The 14,820-nt window shown below is 39.5% G+C and overlaps 1 long non-coding RNA gene across 2 annotated transcripts in view; it reads right to left on the reverse strand.

Annotated features, from left to right (window-relative positions):
• Positions 1-14,415, reverse strand: part of LOC128853221 (uncharacterized) — a 77,055-nt gene extending 62,640 nt beyond the window's left edge. The window contains exon 1 of one of the 2 annotated variants that reach the window (XR_008451564.1): positions 14,295-14,415. This is a non-coding gene — a long non-coding RNA (uncharacterized LOC128853221). Of the gene's footprint in view, positions 1-14,286 lie in introns of both variants that reach the window. The other variant, XR_008451563.1, reaches the window with a different exon arrangement.
• Positions 14,416-14,820: the final 405 nt, after the last annotated feature.

A 14,820-nucleotide genomic window follows, 5' to 3' on the forward strand; every position in this document is an offset into this window, starting at 1 on the left:
GATGGCTTGCTGCAGTACTGCCTGTAAATAACAAAAACAATCATTCAAGAAATTCCCCATATTTGTCTCCCGGAAAACATGTGCTTTTCATGTTTCATTCATGTCAGTTACTATAACACAGTAAGATGTTTTTTTCATACAAAGGTTGGACAGAGGTTCATTAGGGTGAAGAAGTCCACTGTTACGTAGTAACCTCTCTAGAGTTTGAAGGACTTATGCCTTTCCTATCTCAGTATCTTTAAACTCCTCCAATGCATATATTGCATATGTATACAAACACAGTGTATTCTCACACCACATATGAGAAGCTTGAATTCCCATAGCACTAAGAAAGCATTGCTCAGATTTAGAGAGACCTATTTAAAATGAGAGGCAATTGCACCAGAAATTCTATTCTGCTGTTGAAAGGCGCACTGACCTTGAGGCTTGAAATAATGTCCAGAATTAGCTTGTCAGCAACCCAGAGATCCAATCTCAGTTTTCATGGAATTGTTCCCAGAGCAGGTAGATAATGCCCAATCTTCAAAGTAACTATGCCTCAAGTTCATCAAACAAGCATAAAAAAAATGACACACCAAAGGGCCTATTCACTAAACAGGGGCTTACATGAATTGGCCAAGCATGTGAAAATCTATTTTTCTTGCTTGGGTGACAGAAATGCTGCACTACAAAGGGCAAGAATACAATTTGCAAGTAGATTAGGTGGGTTCAAAATGAATTATTTCAGCCCAATCACAAATCTACTTTGAACATCAGAGTTAGAATTTGATTCAAGTATTAAGTTCAGATTTGACCAGCAGAGACCAAGAAAAGGAAAAATAGAAAACAAGAAGAGAGGTGATGAAAAACATACACAGTCTCAGCAAAATTCCCTTAAGCCAGTGTAATATATGCTGGACGTTTCTAACCCATGAATGAAAAACTAGATGCTTCAAACTCCCTTGTAGAAACAAAAAAGCACAGCACAGGCTTGACCTACAGGGAACAGGCATAAGGCCCCGTAGATTGGTGGGTCTGTAAAAACAACACAAAAATCCCCTAGAAGTTCTCCAACACAAAGAAAAATTTCTCTACAATTCCATCCCTCTTCAAAATCAGAATTAAAAAGTCTTCACACATACACACACATTTGCTAAGAATAGGCCAATACTCAGATAGAAGTTACCACATGCAAAGTAATGAGATGCTGTGTAATACACACAAGGCTACGATGTTTGCCCTTACATGTTGGCAGTGGGAAAACCAAGACACAGAAGACAGAGAAAGAAGACCAGAGGAGAGGCAGACATTTTAACTTACTGCAGCTTATTAATTCTGAGTGTGGCCACAGACATGAACCTAACAAAGGTTTCTGAACAAGAGAAGCAATGGTTTAGGAAAGTACAGAGAGGAAAGGGACTAGCATTGAGGTAGAATCGGGAGGACAACAGCCTATAATAAGCTGAGTGAGAGGAAAATGTAGAGGAGATGTGACGGGATGCAGCTCAGGGAGAAAAGCAAGAGTATAATGCATGTTAACAATTTAATATATAATTCAAAAACTTAGAAAACTGGTTTGCTCATAGAGTTGGATCATGCCGTTTCCTGTTGTTTCCATTGGGCATAATTAGATATACTGTTACTGAGAGAAAAAATAAGAACACACAACACAAGCATCATATTAGCAAGCATCAATGCAAAAAAAAAAAGCAGAAAAACACACTGGGTCAAAACTGCAGCCTGAATGCATTTGTTTCTATCCATAATAATGATTACTATTATGGCAATAACCTGTACAGAAGATATAAAACCAAAATCCTCTCCCAATAACTAACTTAACGTCTTCGCCCTCAGTTACCTTTGAGATTCCTTGGGAAGAATTTGAGATCTTCTATGTACAATTCACTCTCATCCCAAAAAGCTGTCAGGTTTTGCAGAGCTGCAGGGGAGTGTTTCATCACAATCTCACACCTGACACTGCACCTCATGTAGCCACTGCAGGTTTGTAACAGAAAAACCACCTCTCACATTCAGGTTAGGCCTCAAATATTTCTAAGCACCTTCACCAAGAATGACATGGACAGCACTTCAGAACATTAAAGTCCAAGTCAAATGAACTGTGGTTCTGAGCCAACACCCACTGCACTCTACCATAAAGGTCTGCATTAACTTCCTTTTCTTCATGGTTCATCTTTTTGCTCTCTTTTCCAGGATTATCTAAACATACAGAGATACAGGACTGAGCGCTACCTTGTTTCATGGCTCACCCTTTTTTTATTTTCATCTTACATAACTTCAGTTATATTAACCAGAGCTTTCTTATGCACATTTTACAAGAAATAGTAGTTCAGAAAAGGCTATAGCACCATCTTTCAGCTCAATTATGTGCCTACAAACTAAAAGCCCATAACTAATTCCTTTTAAGCAGAAGTCTTGCTTAAAAGTCTACTGTCTTGGCAGTTCAGCCCTCAGATACCATGTCGATTCAAATCTGCCACTAAATGCTCAGGTAAGTAATCAAGGAGAGATATTCAAATGCAGCAGAACCTGACCTTTGCTACACTGAGGCTGAGAACTCCTTTCTGCTTTAAAGCAGTTCTTCCAGGCTCTTGGAAAGATATATGAAGTGCTGCAAAATCAGCTAGAACAGTCATTCAGAATAGCGCCTATGTTCCAAATGCAGTTCCTGGGATATATTCCCAGAAATAAACCAGTTTTTCTTAGTCTTGGTGGCTCTACCAACATTTTATTTGCAGAGATGGGGTTCAATCATAGCTCCAATCATGCCCAAATGGTCTCCATCACTCAATATTTACTTCATTTAGTGCATGGTGCCTACTACCCCCCTGGAGAAGTCAAACCGAAAACAGGATTTAAGAAGAAAAAAAAAAAGTTGTAATGTTTGGCTCTAAATTTAGGCATAAATTACAATGTTCAGGACTCGAATGGATTACGCTTCATGGGCACAGAGTAAATAGCTGAAAGGCTTTCTAGAAAGTAAGTTCTCAGAAGAGGTAGGTAGTTCAGAGGAACGGGCAGTAGCTATTGAACCTGCCCTATACACAGCCAGGACAGAAGTCAAAGCTTTGGCAGAAATCTGGAAGCAGGCAGCACGGGGGGAAGATAGCTTTTGTGAGAGCTTTCTTCTGTAAAGGGCACTTTTTTTGTAAGTAGAAAGAAAACACAAGAGCACAAAATATTTTGGAGAGCAGGATTATGCCTGCAGACGTCACAGGAGGAAGGAGAGGACAATAAGAAACTGTGTAGGAAAGTGGGTTGGGGGGAAAAAACCCTGAATGTAAGGATAAAAGAGGGAGATAAATAGATAGACAGTGGAATTTGAGGAAAGAAATAGTGACAGAAGAACGGGCAAACCTTGCACAATGAGCATTAGGAGCTTCCTATACCCCCTTTCCATATTAGCTGGAGGGTGTAAGTGTCTTTCTACAAACGAGACTACTTTTGAGATGATCACAGCTGGAATTAGTGCATGAGAAAAGCCTGGTTATTATGGGCTTTCAATATCTTTTTTGCGCCCTTAGTTTTGAGCAAGGGCATTGATGAGTCTTTGAATTTAAGCTCAGAAAACCAAGAAAATACATAATATACATGCCAGGCATTCATGTGATTTAGCAGAGAAATTTTTTTTCTATTTTTCCTTATTTTAGGAAGCATTTTAGATGCTGACATAGAAAAAAAAAAAAAGCAAAGTAATAGATCTTCTGAATTTGTCTAAGAAATACCAGATTTGTCAGCTGAATACTCAGCTGAAATTTACTTTCTAGGTAGGTTCTTATCTGACAGACCGACGGTTCCAGTGCTCAGAGAACCCTTATTCACTGTCTTGAGTAAATAATTAGTCCATAGCTTAATTTCAAGGTAGAGAGTTGAGCTAGTTCCCTTCAAAATACCATCTTCAAGGATACAAATTCAAAGCAAAATGGATTTCTCAAAAGTACCAAAGAATAAGTTACACCTAATATTCATTTTCTCAAGATGTCGTCTGGTTTCTAGGCTTCAGAGCAAATTCAGAGCTGAAGACACAAGAACAGCACACAAGCACAGCACATTATGTGCTACACGAAGACTGTTCCTATGTCCCTCTGATTACAGTACTCAGAATATCTACTGCTCAAAACTGCACTTTACCTCTTCAATCCCTGAAGGTGGACAAAAATTCACATTTTAGCCTACATGGACTTCAGTGACTTTCCATCAGACAGGTATCAATTTTCCCAGGTTTGGTATAAATTCCAAGTACCCCCAAGTTAAGGGTGTTGAAGCTTTACTTGCTTTCAAAATTTGTAAAAAAACAAAAAAACAAAAAAAAAATTATTTTTTTTAAAAAAAGTCAAAGAGAAAATATCCAAGGTAGTCATGCTTTTATTCATTCCTGAAGTTATTTACTTGAATACATAGGCCAAATTCCGCAAAGCATCTTTATGGCCATCTCTTCAAATTACAGAGCCCTATGCCAGCTGCAGCAATTGAAAATGCAACTGAGAACAGAGCCATTTTAAGGCCAGCCAAGCTGATACTTCAAGTAATCTTTAACAGTGATAAGGTCGTATTCTACTACCAAGCTAATGCTATAACAAAGTCCCTGTTTTAGAGGGGCCATGATTGACACATTCCTTCCTTCTGCCTTAAAGACCCAATCTTGCTACTACTGCAACCAAGCGTCCAATGTTTTTTCTATCATTTTGTCAGATTTTAGAAAAAGAAATACTTATTTTGCCATTACATGTAAAAATAGAAGAATGAGATAATTAAATGAACAAAATATTCTTGAAATCCCAAGTCAGAATTTAACTTGTATAAACTCAGCTAATTTCCACAGTGGCCCTCACTCCACTTAACTCCGCACACACTGCTGCCTTGATACACGGAGTGCAGGCTGCCTTCCTGCCTTCCAGGGAACGCTCTTCCCAGGCAGTCTGTAAAGAACTGGCACTGCAGATCCCTGCACCGTATTTGTGAGGGCTCTAGCCAGGTTCACCCAAGCATATTTAGTTGTCCATCTGCAAAAAGGCAAATGTGTTTGTAATTAAGAGTCCTTAGTTTACTGTATATAAATCAGGAAAAAAGGAAAGATACTGTTAAATGAAGACAGCTATCAAAGGATTTATTTTGCTTCCAATTAGGTTCATAAGGAAAAAGCCTTTTAAAAGACTAGTTTCCGTTGGATCTAACTAGATGCTCTCATTTGTTTTGCAGGGGTCCAAAGATTAGCCCTTCATTAGGGCAAAGTTAAGTGAAAAGGCTAATTTAAAACTCACTCCCCTATTCCACAGATTTTGGTCTTCCTTTTAACTGAGATGATTTGCTGGTAGGTCATTTATCTTCTCTCACAGATGGTGCTGTTTAGCTTCTGATCACTTTGTAAAGTGCACACACACTCAAAACCAAAGGATTTCAAGGAAATTTTACGATACGGAAACAAGAAAAAATGGCAGTTTCATAATGGCGTTGATTTCTCCAAGACATTATCCTGCGACAGTCATCAGCTAGTTATATTCTGCTTGTTACAAACTCTTCCTTCATTTTACTTTTTCTCCTGCACATTTTATATTCCAGACACAACACTTATAATTAAGCAATCACTCAGATAAAATCAGTATGGTCAGTATTTGAAGAGGTAGACCGATCTCCAAAAAGCTCTCCAGAAGTCTTCTGGAGACTCAGACAGGGAGACTTGACATACAATACGTTTTCTTTTCAAAAATATTAAAAAGAAAAGCATTGCTAAAAGTACCTTTTTTGAGGACAACTACAAAACAGTAATTCACACAATTCGCAGCTCTTATAATCTTTTCTTACTTGAGAAAGCTCTTTTTTGTGCGAACTATTTCAGAAGGCTTCAATAAAGAAGAAAGCAGCTACTTCTGCAACCATATATGAAGGAAGATAAATGCCACTCTGCTGTAATCAAATTCTACTAGAAGAATTCCTTCCACCTTCTCAGACTTCCCATCTCATTGCAACTTCTAACACACTTCCTGGTGCCAATTGCTAAAGTCTAAGTGCTTTGGAAAGCTATCCTTCATTAACTCTACAGAGGCAGTAGCAGTACACAGTTATAAGAAAGAAGTTTCTTCAGGATGTAAAGTTCTTGAGCATCATTCTAGGTAAACCATGCTGCCATTCGTTGCATTAACAAACACAGCCAGTGTTACATAGTAGTTCTCACTATACAATACGGCCCTTAGTGGCACACAATCACACATTATCTCTCTTCTCAGAACTATAATACCAAGAGGGTCTCCCTTACCAGAAGAAAGGCCAAATAGAAACATGCCAGTGTTGTTTTGCAGCTCTGTGCTATTTGCTTAAATCCCCATTTGTTGTGTTACTTTGCCACCCCTTTTCTCAAGGCTGTATCTATCTCACAGCTGTTCCACATTGAGCTGAGGAATTCATCTGGAGACTCAGGAAAGCAATAGCTCGGCAATTCCAGCACTGCAAAGGCAAAGCTGAAAGGCCTTTATGCAGCACCTGCTGAGGGGACCTTTTACTGCTTTCATAATATGGAACAGGAGTTTGGCCCCAAGGGGAGGATCTCACTCTACACGGGCAAAACCCCAGGTTCTGCCTCATTATAGTTATTGGCCTACCAATTAACTTGCTTCCTGTGAGAGCTGGGAGGAAGGCATTTTGTTCATTGAGATATTCAGGCTGTATAGTTTGTGAAGTTTTTTTACTTTAAGGACCGTGTATGTCCCTAACTAGCATTTGTCACTAGCCATTCAAAACAGTTTTCCTTGGCCAGATGCTTTACAAAGCATCATGCCCCACTTTTTACAGGTGGGTAAACCAAGGCACAGGACAGGACAGCTCACCAAGGCAATGCAGCGTGTCCATAACCCAGGCCAGTCCTCAAGAGTCAAGGCACTGTGCACTATCTGCCTCTACACAGCGTCTCTGATTGCCCAAGTACCAGATAACTATTTGCACTTGGTTTTAATATGGAATGTCAGAAATACTCATTCCTGAAATGTTCTGTGTTTGAGAATATATCTGGGATGCCTAGTCCTGCGTGAGTTTAATCTACATCATTTAAAATGCCTTTCTGGTACATCATTCAGAGTCATCCACTGGGAATACCATCTGCAACAATAAGACATTCCCTTTGTAATGACTGTAAGAGTGGAAGAAAAAAAAAAAAAACAAATGTAGAAATGCCTGAAATGAAAGTTCTCCTCTAAATAAACTGTGTAATGCTTGCAGACTATTTAATATCAGCGGCACGTATGACGTAGCACATACCTAGAAAGTGTTAAACTGTGCTACTGTAGTAAAACTGTCAGCCTTGATTATTTAAAAGGTGTCTACCTGTAAGGTTCAGTTTCATTCCCTGTTGTTATTAGTACATCCCACACGTCTGATCAGCCTGGCCAATGCTCTACTCTGTTCATATTACACTTGGCTGCTGCTCCTGATTTATCTGCCACAGAGACAAAAGTTTGGCTTACCCTTTCTGAACAACAAAGATTTATTCTTCGTGGCACCCCTCTGCAGTCAAATAAAATTCATGCACACATTTCTCAACAAATCCAAACTAAAGCCATAAACATCAGCATTGCAGCCAAGACAGTGACTACTGGTTGTGATAAAAGATGGGTATCACACAGGTGTTGCAGTTGATTTTAACATATAATAGAGCTGACATTGCATGAGCCATGACTTCTAGCCTCACTTGTTTGTTCCTGCCCACCACTTTTCTTCAAGATTTTTCAGCTCTGTCTGCAGGCTCCATCTCATTCTCCACATCTGCAGCTCTCATTGGAACTCAAGTCTAGCCCATATTCATCCCATGCATCACTGAAAACAGGAATACTATCTAGTCAAGCTCTACACTGGAGTTAAACAATTTATATTACCTTCACACCATGACGGAAAGAACATTCATGCAATCTTTGTGTTTCTTGCATGAATGAAACAATGTGGGCTAGATTCTAAGCTCATTGTTCCCACTGGACACAGGAGGTAAAGTACTTTTCTTCAATGGAATTACCCCAGAATCTGTCCTTTCACAACTGCTACAATAATTTTGAAGTTTAAGGGGAGCTTTGCCTCATTCAGAAGCTTTTAGAACAAGCTTTTAAAACAAACCATGCCTTAAAAGAAATATAGTCTAGATTATCCTTGATGTGAACCTATAGCTGGGATTTGTATTGCTTAACAGATTAATTAGACTAGCCACATATTTTAATACCATTTTGCATGCCTCAGAGACACAGAAAAATAAAGATTTAATTCGCTATGAATGGGCCATTGCTAACTGTGAAATTGCTTGCTGTTATCTACAGCAGAGCTCTTTGTGGTCTAGCTGTATTTGTTCTGCATAATGAACTGAATGCCAGTGGTTTCCATCTACATACAGCTCTTCACTCCGGGCACTTTGCAGATACGGCTGACTACCTCTACTAGTTAAAATAGAGTTACCAGAGGCAAAGAAGATTTAGCGGTCAAAAACCAAGTCTGTGGCAGAGTCAAGAATAGAACTTAGAGCTCCTAAACTATACCCAAAGGCCTGTTTTAACCACTACACAGTGCTATGCTAGCAGGGTGCAACCACAGGTTGAGTTCTGCGCCAAAGGGAGAGGCTGTCTACAGTGTTGTCAGTTCCACTGTAGCTGTGTGCACGCAGGCGCACTCTTAAGCATGTGTACATGCACGTTACCTTCCCATCCCCCAAATCTTTATGGAGCTTTTCTTATGTGTCACGAGAGAATAAATGCCTGAGACATTATCTGCTCATTCCTGGAGTTCAGAGAATGTGTATGACATCATGGGCATGACTCCCCCACTAATCACATTATGTGCTGTTTAACTTAACACTGCTAAGCTTTGTCTGATAACACTGTAAATACCATTTTATTGTAAATTAGATTATACAAACCTCCTTAGAGTTTAGGTCAGTTCTTGTGTGAGGTCCTTATTCCCCCCGCTCCTCTCTACTACCCCAAACTGAATCTTTTTGGCATCTAAGCCAGAGCATTTCTACAGAAGGAAGCACAAGAAGGCGGCAAACCTATTATCTGTTTCTAAGTCAGCACTGCAGATTGCAGTAAGTGGACAGAAGAATACATACATCTGTTCTTTTTCTCCTTCTTCCCTTGGAATAAAATCAATAGGTTTTGTTTTTCTCAGAGCTGGCTGGGTTTCATCACAGTCTTCCTGTAAGGTAGCATATACTTGAGACCTGTCATTTCCTTCTATCAAGCCTAAACTGAGTTATTCCAGTTGATAGCCACTGTGTTCTTATCCTGGCCTTAAGTTTTCTAATTTGTTTGCAAAGAAAGCTTCAGAAGTGTTATTTCATTTTCCATTTTTGCATTCTCTTCTGTTTTCTCTAATGAAAGAATCAGGCTCTAACTACATTAAAATATGGCCTCAGCATGATCTTCAACGCAATTGATGCAATGATACTCCCCAGTTTCTGAGAAGGATATTTTAAATTTCACATTTTGCTGAGAGCGATACCCGAGAAGTTTCTAACCTTTTAGGAAACCTCAGAAACAGGATTTCCCAGCATTTTTAGACCACTGTATGAGAAGATGCTCCTTCTAAGGAGCTAAGAATATCCAATGCTATTAAAGCAGAGGTTTGAATATCCAGACTTCTAAGGTCTAGGCTTAGCTGGGGTCAGCTCTATATTTCTAAACTCACTAACAGAGTTAACACTCGTGGTGTCAACCTGAATTCTGCTTCCCATCCATAGGCAAAACTCTGAGGCTGGTGATGCTTCAGACCGAGCTATATCACCCAGAACCAGAACTACCATCTTCAACACCAAAACAAGGTTTTGATTTTTGGTGTTGGAACCGCTTCTCAGGAGAGATGCAGATCAAGCTTTCGTGCCTTCCCCACCTCCCATACTTAGGACAGATAATCCTATCACAGTTAACTGAGAAATATAACATAAGTGAGGCTCATCCTTCCTCAGCACAAAGAACCACACAATGCAGTTTTCTTTCTCTTAAGGATCCCCAGACAAGAAAGGCTTTGCAGCCAGCACACTCTGTGCTTGTTGCTCTGGGCCCTGCGCATCCTTAGGGTAACTTTCTTGCAAGACATGCTATTAAGGAATGCTAGAGGCTCACAAAGGAAATGCAAGACAATCCAGGTGACTACTCAAATCAAAGCAGAGCTAACACAAGTGCTAGTAAGGCACCAGTTAACTGCACTGAGGAGAGAATCTCATCTCCTTGAGCAAACCACCTCCCTCTTGCACTTCTACATGTTCCCATCTGGAAAAGGCAACAGTGATGCTACACAAACATAGTAAAGGATGCAGTAAAATAAACATTTTGAGATCTCACGTGGAACTCTATCGACCCAAACTGTGATTACCACTCACTGCATTTAGGTTAGGTTAATTCTATAGAAACTGCATTCTGTTAACTCCTGATTTTTCATGATAGATTTAAATGAAATTCATGTTATGAAACTCGGGTAGCTGTCCTGAAAGGAAACACATCTCACACTGAGGGAGGATAATGCCCATTTTCATGGGTGTCAATCAGATGCAAGAAAGACTGTGCTCTCTTCAATATTTCCTCCCTATCGTTTGGATGCTTTTACAGTGGTTTTCATAACCAGTTAGTTCCTCTCTCCACAGAGTTATAGTGATGAAGCAACACTATCTGTAGGGTAGTTGGTCGACAATGGAATACTCATATCATTAACATTTATCTAGTCAAGTTTGCAAAATGTCTGTCTGCTCTTTTGACAAGAGAAGAATAACGCTGTATTTTAATTAACTAATTCATTAGAGAAAAGAGCAAACCTAGTAAGGTACAAAGAACTCATATACAGAAAAGAGTAATTGCAAAAGAATTAGCAAAAGGGGTTATTTACATTTCTAAACATTTTCATGAGTTTCGTTGCAAGCATACTACACAAATTGACCCAATACTATGTCAATGAACTTGAGTAATGTTACTTATCTGAACCATTACCAGTTAAGCTGAAAAGCTTCAGCCATCAAAAATGCCAAAATGATAGCCTCTTATCATAATCAGGAAAAGGGGGTTTTAATTTATTATATCTTTCCTGTTTCTGTCCCTCTGTCCTTTTTTTTTAGGATGTTTCATTACATCACTCACTTGTAAAATAACTCTGAGCTCAGACTTTATAACTTCACCTCACATACTAATACATTTCAGTTTTAGTTCTCCAGCAAGAGAACCAGTCTTATTATCCTCGAAGAGAAAGACAGAGAAGTTCAGCTACTGGGCCAAAAATCCCAAAGAAGCTTAACTTGAACACAGAAAAATATGAGCTCTGTTCCAATGCGCAAATCTGTGCCTCAGGTACTGAACAGTTCACAGTACCAAGAGATGACCGAGGTATTTAAAAAATGCTCCCAGGTGACAAGGTGAGAGCAAGAAAGCTCAATGAATATTTGTATCCATGTTTAATACAAAAACCTACAGCCTTTTTTCGCAAGGAGAATTAATTTAAGGCAGCAGCACAGATGAAAATAACAAAATGATAGGAGGATTAACTGATCATCCCCACAGGTACCCCATGAGAAATTGCCAGACAATTAACAATGGTATGAAATGTAGCTCATAAATGAGCCTTACTGCAAGAAGAATGAGAGAATAAGTGATGTAACTAGTGAAAAGACCATAACCAAGAAAAATACATGTTCAGCTTCAGTGATGTGGGGAGCGCCCCAGCAGACTCTGAATAAGGTCTGTGATTTGACTACTGCTGTTTCACATTCCATAAGTGATCTGGAAATGCTGCAGGTAGGCTCCTGATGATACAAAGCCATCCTCAGAAATGAAACCTAAAATTTATTCAGTGAGTGGGTGTTAAAATAGTAAATTTAATTCAAAGTTCATAAATGAAAAATAATGTATGAGGAAAAAGCTGTTCCCACTGTGCTTTAAATCAGCTATTAGCCATCCTGAAAGAAATCCTGGAGAAGTGGGTAGTTCTCTGAAAAGATTGGCAGTTGACACTACATTTGGGAAAAAAACACTCTGTTGGAAATTATTAGAAGAAGAAGGAGAAAAAAACCAGAAAATGACATTATTCCTCTGCAAAAATCCATAGCGTGCCCACCTCTTCGATACTGAGCGTGGTTCCAGCAACTGTGGAAACACAAAGCTACAGAAAGGCCAAGAACAACGGTGTACCAAAGCCACACAGGAGACATTAGAAAGTCTTAGCATGGGGAAAACTTAAGCAAGCCAGAGCCTTTCAACCTGGAAAACCAGGAAAATAACAACGAAGTTCAAGACAAGATGTTACAGCATGGAAAAGGTAAACAGCAACTATTATATTGAGGTAGTGTTAACAGAGAAAATAGGGCACCAACTCAAACTGGCAGGCAGCACGCGTGTTCAAAAGCAAATAAAAGGAAGTTCATTTTCACATAATACCTAATGATGTTGTGGAACTCACTGCCACGGGATGTTATGGCAGCCAAAAATACAAGTGTGTTTCAAAAAAATGATTAGACAATTTTATGGAAAAAGGTCCATCAAGGAATATCAAAAACAATGTGATACAGCTGCAGCCTCCAGCTCAGAAAGGTCTCTAAACCAGAAACCACTGGAAGCTGAGAGAGTTTACCAAAGGAAGTATCGCTCTATACTCATCCTGTTTTCCATAGACAAGTTATTGGCCACTATCAAGAGGCAGGATATGGTGCTAGACAGACCTTTGCTGTACTCTTTTTTATATTTGACCGATACTGAGTGATGCCGATAGAAACACGTATCCCTCCGTGGTCACAGATAATTCTGTAAAAGGCTGCTATAGTTAAAAGCGCACACTTAGAAGATTTAATAAATTACAGCATTTTTTATTTGAGGAGGACTAGAACTGGCTAGGTATGTTCTGAGTCCCAGAGAGGAATTATGCTGTTGCCATCCTTTTTATTACCTAACTACAGCAAAAAAAGACAAATCTGGAAGAATGAATCAGCTCCAAATTTCAGCTGAAAGACACCCAATGACTTACATCCTGGTGACTGAGAGCTTCTTAGTTTAAGAAACTCTGGAGAACTACTGAAGTAACTGCCTGTCAAGTTTGTTAAATATGGCCCCACTGTACTGCTTTAAAACACTGATTAAAATTCCTGGTTATGCTGGTCTAGGATAGAATTTGAAGTCCTGGTAAGCCTTCAATGATAGAGTGTAACAGTCTTTTAAGATCTTGTTCTTTACAGACTCCAGCATCCTAAACATGCTTTGCAACTTGAACAGCCTTCTTTATCTTCTTCTCCATCAGTTAAAACAAAGGAGGAAGTGACTCACTTCTAACTCAGCACCCCACCACCCCTTAGCAGCTATGAGCCTATGAATCCGATACAAACTTCTTAGAATAATTACCACCCTTTTCTTGTTTCCCAAAGCATGTTTGGAAAAAAAAAAAAAGGAAGAAAGAAGACGACAATGAAGGGATTTTACCAGGATGCCCTCCTTCTAACTTCTATCCCGCCTCTCCATTCAACAGCTGGGAAGGAAATGCTGCTGTCCTGGCATGAAATTACAGCGTGAATTACAACACAAAAGGTACATGCAAGATACAAACACTGTGGAGAGAAAAATTGTGCATCAATCAGCAGCCACATGGCAAGTTGTACTGGAGTGTAATACACTGAGGGGTAGAATTACACAGGTACATATTCTCTGGTACACTTGGCCAAATACTGAAGGCCTAATGACTCAGTAGCCTTGTAATTCTAGCCCAAATCTGAAGAAAAACAGTTATGAATGGAGACAACTGTAATAAGCACCCCTTTATCCCAATAAAGAAATCTTCCCCATTCAGCATCTAGTAATTGGAGATATATTACCATGTAATATATTTGAGTCAGGACTCAAACCTGTGCTTAGCCATGCCACGCAAAGGTGTAATTTTTCAGGGAGAGAAAGTACCTGCAATTTTCAAATGGGACAGAACCAAGGAAAAACTGCGTACCTGAAAGTCAAGCTCTGATGTTCGTCTGCATGCGCTTGTCTATAACCTGTTCTCCTAAGGACTACAGATCTTAGCTACAGCAATTCTCGCTAAATGGGGGTTCTTGTGAATCAGAAATGAACCAGAACGATTCTGTTTCACTTGTTAATTCACAAGAGGATTACTAAAACCACCAGATCCGTGTTTGACACCAAATCAACAATAAGTAGAAAAGGCGGGTCCTTCCTCCTTTGGAAATCACATCATTTATTTAGGCAGTTGATCCCAAGACCCAAGTAGGCAAGTTTGGAACTTTGTCCTTAGACCCTTACCCTCATTCTGCCACCAATTCTAAAATCGCCCCAAAAAATATATACATACTTCCGTACATTGGCTGAAATTCTGTTGCCTCAATCACGTTGCCCTCCACAAGACAGAGCAGTGAGATTCCTCAGGTCTAGGACTTGGGTTTCTTGAGCACTTCTTAATGTGGTATCCAGCACAAACAGAGTCTAGAGCCTGGAAGAGGTACTTCAAAAGATAATAATAATACTAACTTAAGTAAAAAATAAACAAAGATAAAAAACAGTAAACCATTTTCTTCTCCCCTTCAGAAAATTTATTCTCCCCTTCACAAAAGAGGTTGCCCTACTTATCTGCTGGGAAACCTCAAACATTTCTTGCACATGTGGCACAGATGGTCACCACACAACAAAAGGCAGAAGGGCTGCCCACACGTACATGGAGGACATGTCTGGGATATACAGAAGCTTGGTTAGAGCTACTACTCCAGCAGGGCTGCTATGCACCCAAAATCCCAAGCAAATACAGAAAGCCATCAATATCCTACGAACAACATCTCCTAGTGGAAAAAGAGACTGGGAAAATGGAGATGCCCAGTGACCTTGGCTGTGA

Source organism: Cuculus canorus, chromosome 10, assembly GCF_017976375.1.
Source record: "Cuculus canorus isolate bCucCan1 chromosome 10, bCucCan1.pri, whole genome shotgun sequence".
In the NCBI taxonomy this organism is placed as follows: domain Eukaryota; kingdom Metazoa; phylum Chordata; class Aves; order Cuculiformes; family Cuculidae; genus Cuculus; species Cuculus canorus.